We start from the raw sequence: 9,200 nt of genomic DNA on the forward strand, positions 1-9,200 counted from the left end.
AGGCCTCGTACCAAATAAGAACAGCCAACGTGTCCAAGCAACCAGGCCCCACAAAGCACATCATTCCCAGCCGAGCCAACTTGATGCCGCAAACCACACTGCTGCTGGCAGAAGCTGTCCGACCGCTAGCATCGGGAGGGCCGCGCCCCGTAGCTGAAAAGCGCTCTCTGTGGTGAGGAATCTCTAGTCCTCTGGTGCGCAGGGTGGGAGCTTTGCAAGAAGGAATTCGCCGTGGCTCAGTCCTCAAATACTTTCTCTCTTTACACACTGCTTGCGACGTTGGCATACATGCTTCAACTATCGCAGTCGGTATTGGTCTGCTGTCGCTTCAGACGAGGATAGCCGTCACTGAACCGTTCCCAGTCACTCTTGGTCTGCACTATCAATATATAAATATCGAATCCTACTCTTGTTATTACAGTTCCTGCTGCTGTTTATAGTACCCTATACTCGTCTGGCAGGAATCCATGTCTTCTTTCCATTTCACTTCACTGATCCCCACAATATCTAGAATGAGCCTCTGCGTTTTCCTTTCCAAATTTTCGCTACCACATTCAGACGTCTGACGTTGCACGACCCTACTCATTGTCACTTCCTCGTTGGTAGGGCCCTCAACCAGATATGAATGGGGCCTATTCCGGTATCTTTTGCCAATGGAGAGGTGATCTACATCTACATCTACATTTATACTCCGCCATCCACCCAACGGTGAATGTCATTACCTCTCATTCCTGTTCCAGTCGCGTATGGTTCGCGGGATGAACAACTGCCGGGAGGCCTCCGAGCGCGCTCGAGTCTCTCTGATTTTACATTTGTGATATCCTCGGGAGGTATAAGTAGGGGGAAGCAATATATTCGATACCTCATCCAGAAACGCACCCTCTCGAAACCTGGGCAGCAAGCTACACCGCGATGCAGAGCGCCTCTCTTGCAGAGTCTGCCTCTTGAGTTTCCGATACATCTCCGTAACGCTATCACGCTCACCAAAGAACCCTGTTACGAAGCGCGCCGCTCTTCTTTGGATCTTCTCTATCTCCTCTGTCAACCCGACCTGGTAAAGATCCCACACTGATGAGCAATACTCAAGTATAGGTCGAACATGTGATTTTTAAGCCACCTCCTTTCTTGATGGGCTACATTTTCTAAGGACTCTCCCAATGAACCTGAACCTGGCACCCGCCTTACCAACAATTAAATTTATATGATCATTTCACTTCAAATCGTTCCGTACGCATACTCCCCGATATTTTACAGAAGTAACTGCTACCAGTGTTTGTTCCGCTATCATATAATCATACAATAAAGGATCCTTATTTCTATGTATTCGCAATACATTACATTTGTCTATGTTAAGGGTCAGTTGCCGCTCCCTGCACTAAGTGCCTATCCGCTGCAGATCTTCCTGCATTTCGCTGCAACTTTCTAATGCTGCAACTTCTCTTTATACTACAGCATATACTACAGCATCATCCGCGAAAAGCCGCATGGAACTTCCGACACTATCTATTAGGTCATTTATATATACTGTGAAATGCAATGGTCCCATAACACTCCCCTGTGGCACGCCAGAGGCTACTTTAAAGTCTGTAGACGTCTCTGCATTGAGAAAAACATGCTGTGTTCTGTTTGCTAAAAACTCTTCAATCCAGCCACAAAGCAGGTCTGATATACCTTAGGCTCTTACTTTGTTTATCAGGTGACAGTGCGAAACTGTATCGAACGCCTTCCGGAAGTCAATTTAAATGGAATCTACCTGGGTGCCTCTGTCTAATATTTTCTGGGTCTCATGAACAAATAAAGCGAGTTTGGTCTAACATGATCGCTGTTTTCCGAATCCATGTTGATTCCCACAGAGAAGATTCTGGGTTTCCAGAAATGACATGATACGCGAGCAAAAAACATGTTCTAAAATTCTACAACAGATAGATGTCAGAGATATAGGCCTATAGTTTCGCGCATCTGCTCTACGACCCTTCTTGAAAACTGGGACTACCTGTGCTCTTTTCCAATCATTTGGAACCTTCCGTTCCTCTAGAGACTTGCGGTACACGGCTGTTAGAAGGGGGGCAAGTTCTTTCGCGTACTCTGTGTAGAATGGAATTGGTATCCCGTCAGGTCCAGTGGACTTTCCTCTGTTGAGTAATTTCAGTTGCTTTTCTATTCCTTGGACACTTATTTCGATGTCAGCCATTTTTTCGTTCGTGCGGTGTTTTAGAGAAGGAACTGCGGTGCGGTATTCCCCTGTGAAACAGCTTTGGATAAAGGTGTTCAGTATTTCAGCTTTACGCGTGTCACCCTCTGTTTCAATGCCATCATCATTCCAGAGTGTCTGTATATGCTGTTTCGATCCACTTACTGCTTTAACGTAAGACCAGAACTTCCTAGGATTTTCTGTCAAGTCGGTACATTGAATTTTACTTTCGAATTCACTGAACGCTTCACGCATAGCCCTCCTTACGCTAAATTTGACATCGCTAAGCTTCTCTTTGTCTGAGAGGTTTTGGCTGCGTTTAAACTTGCAGTGAAGCTCTGTTTGCTTTCTCAGTAGTTTCCTAACTTTGTTGTTGAACCACGGTGGGTTTTGCCCGTCCCTCGGCACGTACCTGACTAAACCGAATTTTACGGTTGCCTTGAACTTTTTCCATAAACACTCAACATTGTCAGTATCGGAACAGAAATTTTCGTTTTGATTTGTTAGGTAGTCTGAAATATGCCTCCTATTACTCTTGCTAAACAGATAAACCTTCCTCTCGTTTCTTATAATCCTATTTACTTCCATACTCAGGAATGCTGCAACGGCCTTATGATCACTGTTTCCCTCTCCTGCGCTTACAGAGTCGAAAAGTTCGGGTCTGTTTCTTATCACTAGGTCCAAGATGTTATCTCCACAAGATAACATCTTTAATTACTCGAGGTAATTTTCGGATAGTGCATTCAGTATAATGTCACTCCATGCTCTGTCCCTACCATCCGTCCTAAACATCTGAGTGTCCCTGTCTATATCTGGTAAACTGAAATCCCCACCTAAGTCTGTAATTTATGTGAAATGTATTCCAGATATTCTCTCAGTTGTTCTGCCATTAATGCTGCTGAGTCGGGAGGACGGTAAAAGGAGCCGATATGTTATCGCAACACTTCTTCAATAATAGGCCGCATATGCTGTGGATGCACATTCTGTGTCTGCAGTGAAGCGGTTTTCATTGCATCCTGCATCCTCATCCCGTTGATCATTGCTGATTTGTCCACCTTTCGGGGCACTTTCCCACCGTAAGGGCAAGCGAGCGCCCTGAAACTCTGTCCGCTGCTCCGCCTTCTTTCACAAGGCCATTGCGTGGCTTCTCACACCGGAAGTAAACGGCCGCCTTCACTGGTGATCTTCATTCGAAATTTAAGCAGTGACAAGATTCGAAACTGGGAGCGAGAACGTTTCGATTACCAGTCAAAGACGCGTCCCTAGAGCAAGGGATAGATAGGAGTTGGTGCGAGTGGCGAAGAGTGGCTACAGCGGAATATGGTGCCTTGTTACATAGCCCTAAGTGTGTAGCATTCTGACGTGTAGCTGCTATATTCCACTGCCACTGTGTTCCTCTTTTTCTCCGAAACTGCCATTGTCTCCCTCGCTCTTTATGTAAGACAGCTATTGTTCGCTGGCTTCCAGTGTTTATTACGTTTCCTGCTCTTTGCCATTGTCAGTAACTTCTTCTCTCTCAGCACAGAAGTGTGCGAAAATAATAGCATGCCAAAAATTCTTGGAAAATTTATAAAGGTGTTGAAGAAAGTACAATGAAACAGCTGGTAACCCACTTCCTTTCAGTCAGACTATTTTAAATAAATCGCAGATTATCTTCTTTTCCCTGCTGAAGGAGGCCAAGCAACTCATTTGAAAAGACAGGTACTGATCAGAGAGTTTTAGATAGTTTACTTATGTGAAACTGAAATAAGGCAAAATTTATTTTACGCCCCAAACCATAATTTACATGCAAAAAAAAAAAACAAGAAAAAACCTTACAGTGCTTCAGTACTGCAACATAGGTTTACCAGATGATGAAGCAGACAATTTACACCATATTTCTCCATGGTGCGTTATTTTTTAAACTACAGTTTAACTCCACAGAGGACATTACATGCGTGTTTTACGTGTAGAAGAAGGGTAACTATGAAGCACTGTATCTCGGAACCGTATAAAGGTATCACGAAAATTTTTGAAGTTCTTTGTGGTCAGATCTAAGAAACAAATCATATAAATTTTAGCCATTTGCTTTCCTCAGCTGTCTTGGCACCGTCGACTGGGTTTCTGTCCTCTGGTGACGGTGAAAATTTAGTGAAAATACACTTTTTCGGGGTTTTAATAGGAACCACACATGAACTAATGGTGCCTCCGCACTTCCCGTCGCTACGGTCGCAGGCTCGAATCCTGCCTCGGGCATGGATGTGTGTGATGTCCTTAGGTTAGTTAGGTTTAAGTAGTTCTAAGTTATAGGGGACTTATGACCTCAGCAGTTGAGTCCCATAGTGCTCAGAGCCATTTGAACCATCGCACTTCCCGTCAAGCCCACCGCTGATTACATAAAATGCTAAAAGAACCAAAAGATTTGCGGGTGTAAATGGTCCCTAGCCGGAGGACTCTCCAAAAAAACACGACACTACCTTTTTATCACAAATAGAACCCGAGGAATAAGCACAGGCATATCCCGTTCTTATGACAAGCGTCTAAGAACTGTGAGATACGCATGCTATCGCAAGCTCTCCGATTGTTCCGCGCACAGTACCTACAGACAGTTCCATAAGAAAGTGTACACCATAATTTTAAATGTAACGTCTGCAGCGACATGTCAGGTAGCGGTCTGGAATCTGGAATCAATGTGCTTTTGCACAGTGTGCAGATGAACAGTGTGACAGTTGATTTCTTTTGTCGGTTTCCGTTTAAAATTAGCGCAAAATACAGTGAAGTGCCAATGAAACTGGTGTAGGCATGCGTATTCAAATACAAAGGAACGTAAACAGGCCGAATACGGCTCTGTGGTCGGCAACTCCTACATAAGACAACAAGTGTCTGGCGCAGTTGTTACATCGCTTACCACTGCTACAATGGCAGGTTATCAAGATTTAAGTGAGTTTGAAAGTGGTGTTAGAGTCGGAGCACGAGCGATGTGACACAGCATCTCCGAGACAGACATGAAGTGGGGTTTCTCCCGTACGACCATTTCACGAGTGTATTGTGAATACCAGGAATACAGTAAAACATCAAATCTCCAACATCGTTGCGGCAGGAGAAAAGATCCTGCAAGAACAGGAACAACGATAAGAGAATCGTTCAACGTGACAGAAGTGCAGCCCTTCCACAAATTGCTGCAGATTTCAGTTCTAAGCATCAACAAGTGTCGACACCAACATTGAACTGTTGATGACAGGAAACATGTTTTTCCCGAATGAGATTTTCATTCTGCAGCGGAGTGTACGCCGATATGAAACTTCCTGGCAGATTAAAACTGTGTGCCGGTCCGGGACTCGAAATCAGGACCTTTGCCTTTCGCGGGCAAGTTCTCTAACAACTGAGCTACCCAAGCACGACTCACGCCCCTTCCTCACAGAGACGAGGTACTGGCAGAAGTAAAGTTGCGAGGACGGGGCATGAGTCGTGCTTGGGTAGCCCAGTTGGCAGAGCATTTGCCCGCAAAAGGCAAAGGTCCCGAGTTCTAGTCTCGGTCCGGCACACAGTTTTAATTTGCCAGGATGCTTCAGGAAAATTATTGCTTGGTCGGACGAGTCTAGTTTCAAATTGTATCGAGCGGAAGGATGTGTAAGGGTATAGAGACAACCTCATGTATCCACGGACCCTGCATGTCAACAAGGGACTGTTCAATCTGGTAGAGGCTCTGTTAAGGTGTGGGGCGTGTGCAGTTGTAGTAATATGGGAACCCTGATACGTCTACATACGACTCTGACAGGTGACACGCACGTAAGCATCCTGCCTGATCTTCTGCATCTATTCATGTCCACTATGCATTCTGACGGGCTTGAGGAATCCTAGCAGGAACAAATCGACACCCCACAAGTCCAGAATTGCTATATAGTGGCACAGGAACACTCTTCTGAGTTCAAACACTTCCGCTGGCTCCCGAACTCCCCAGATATGAACATTATTGGGAATATCTGTGATGCCTTGCAACTTGCTCTTCGGAAGAGATCTCCACCCCCTTGTACTCTTACGGATTTATGGACAGCCCTGCAGGATTCATGGTGTCAGTTCCCTCTAGCTCTACTTCGGACATTAGTTGAGCCAATGCTACGTCGTATTGCGGCACTTCTGCGTGCCTTCGGGGACATTACACGATATAGGCAGGAGTACCAGTTTTTTTAATTTTTTTATTGTGCTATTCAGTGTATCAGAAGCGTCACGAGGCTGTGTTCCAACTAAATCTTCCAAAGGGCCATGGCTTTCATAATGAGCTGCTGCTAAAATTCCCAGAAACTCAAAGACATTCATTGCGAAGTGGATCAAACGATATTTAGAGGTTGGAAACCTGGATGATTTACCGGAGAGAGAGCTAAGGTGCCAAGCTATAATCTATAACGGCCCCGATTGGATTAACTATTAGGTGGTTGTGCAATTATTAGTAACATTTATTTCCAAGTTATAGGTATAATAGTGTCTTATTTCATGCAAAGAACGGCGTACACATTCTTATGGAGTTAACTGTACCTCGGCTCTCCAACGCACTAGGTTTTCGTGCTTTTGTCATTTTGGCGGTAGTTCCTGACCCGCTGATTGATGAATGGTTGTGACTTGTACTGGCAACAAGATAGTGTTCAGATCCTTAATGAGGTTTTGTGAGCCATTATTTACAATGTTAACGTCCAATTATAACAGATTCTTTTTTTGTTTAAGATTAGTTTGAGACTCGCATCGCAGAATACCGTTTAAGGGTAACTGTACTTTTTTGGTTTATAAAGTGCTTCAGCAGAGTATAGAATCTTACGCACGTTTCGTGATATTATTACAAGAAACTGCGGGACGGTCTATTATGGGAAAAATTAGGTCCGTTTGTCTTCCTCTGCTTCTTTACTAAGCATCAGTGTGTTTGAAGAATCGCTTCAGTTACAATGTAAAGCCTCTTGTGGTCTCGAAGTGTCTTATAAAATGATGGTGTCTTTTAAATGACAGTTCTGCCACTTTTGGGTTTGATTAAAATCGTTTCCAGGTTGAAGCACTGACGTAAATTTTTTTGTGGAGAGGATGTGGGGGCTTTAATCTTTTCTTCGGTGGAGAGAGAGCGTTACATGCCAGTTTTTCAATAAAAAGAAATGATAATTAAATCTAGACAGGCGTTGATATACATCAACGTGGGCAGTTGAAAATGTGTTCCCCGACCGGGACTCGAACCCGGTATCTCCTGCTCACATGGCAGACGCTCTATCCAACTGAGCCACCGAGGGCAGAGAGAACGGTGCGACTGCAGGGATTCATCCCTTGCACACTTTCCGTGAGACCCACATTCCCAACTTAATGTCCACACACTACATACGTAGTGCCCCGGCCCACTATTGTCTACAGCGCTGCATGATCACCGATGGTATCTGTTCTTTCTGACATGTCCGAAAGAAAAGGTACAATCTCCATATAGTTTTGCAATAAGCTCTCTTCATCAAGCTGTTGTGTGTAGCAGGGATGAAGACCGTTTCGAATACGACGGTAACAGCACTTTCGTGGCGCTTCCACACTAAATGAACGCCAGAAAATTTAAGTGAAACCTCCAGCACGCGGAAATTAATTACTCTTGAACAGCGTTATAACACGTCGCAGTCTACTTTTCCGAATGATTACAGGATAATTTTTTTGTTTTGTGTGCGATTGTTTCTGTGGAAAGACCCTAACCCCATGTAAAATGTGTAAGCTTTATACAAGTACCAAAACAAGCCCCATTTTGCATTATCACCTAAGTTGACCAGAATGCTGGAAGAAGGAGAGTTCTTGCATCATTACTATTCGTGGTAAAGTAAACTTTTGTAACCTATTAAAGAAGAATGTCAAAAGTAATGCAATAGCACTGTGTGCACCGAATCCATTTCTCTATTTGTTGTCCTGCGAATACAGTTTATTGTACACTGGACAATCTGCATCTTCGTCGTCATCATTTTCGTTACCTACATCTAAGTCATTAAATTTGAATCTAATCTTCTTCAGCATCTGAACCTTCAGAGGAAGAAACTTTTCTGTACCCCATTCAGTCTTAACAACCAGCCTTCTTACTTGCAGCCGATTCCTCCTTGTCTTGCATCTTCTGATGCAACTCCACGATTTATTTTTCTGAAGGTGAGCCTGTGGTAAAGATTTCTGTGCCTTATCGGGTGGAAATGCTTAGTTCGACGGCAATCACATTGTATTGTCCTGCGGTCGGTAGGGAAGAACTAACGATGAAATTTGAAAAAAAAAAGAAAACGGTTCAAAAGACTCTGAGCACTATGGGACTTAAAGCGGTCGCGCGGTTCCAGACTGAAGCGCCTAGAACCGCATGGCCACATCGGCCGGCTGAAGTTTGAACACTCTTTATTATAACTAAAACGCTTTCTGGGCGTGCACTAATTTCCAAACGCAAGAACAACAACAAGCACTACAATCCTTGTGGTGGCAAAAACCGGACAAGTGTATAAGATAATGAAAAGAAAATAATAACCAAAACACTACTCTACACAATTACCAAGATACAATTGTCTGCTGAAGTCTGCGGCAAGTGTCTACTATGCTAGAGACGGCGTAGGTATTGGCCGGAACTGTCCTAGCTGTAGGTACACACTGCCGGTCTGACTTTTTCTGTCTTTATTGTTATTTTGACACCTTATACAAAAGGTGGACCGCAGCGGCAACATTACAGCGCTCTTCAGCCACAGTCAGTACAAATAGAAACAATGAAGACACAGAAAAACCTAACATAACGGTGGACAAAAAACAGTAGACACAGGAGTGAAAAATACAGAGCCGTTCACAGGTGGAGTAGAAGATAAAAAACGGTGAGCACTGTACACGAACACTGATGACTGAGAGAACACATGTGAACGATGGAGCGTGGTTCGGTAAAAACACTGAAGCACTAACACGACGGCACACACACAGAACCGATGGCGATGATCTCCAGCGCGCTAATGTTCACTTGACGTGTGCGAGTCCTGGGACCTGCAAAAAGGGGAGAAGGTGAGGGAGG

At 44.3% G+C, this 9,200-nt stretch overlaps 1 non-coding gene across 1 annotated transcript; it reads right to left on the reverse strand.

Moving 5' to 3' along the window:
• Positions 1-7,363: 7,363 nt before the first annotated feature.
• On the reverse strand, positions 7,364-7,437 carry Trnat-ugu (transfer RNA threonine (anticodon UGU)). The gene has a single exon. It is a non-coding gene; the product is annotated as a tRNA-Thr (tRNA).
• Between the last annotated feature and the right edge of the window lie 1,763 nt (positions 7,438-9,200).

Source organism: Schistocerca cancellata, chromosome 7 (assembly GCF_023864275.1).
Source record: "Schistocerca cancellata isolate TAMUIC-IGC-003103 chromosome 7, iqSchCanc2.1, whole genome shotgun sequence".
NCBI lineage: Eukaryota > Metazoa > Arthropoda > Insecta > Orthoptera > Acrididae > Schistocerca > Schistocerca cancellata.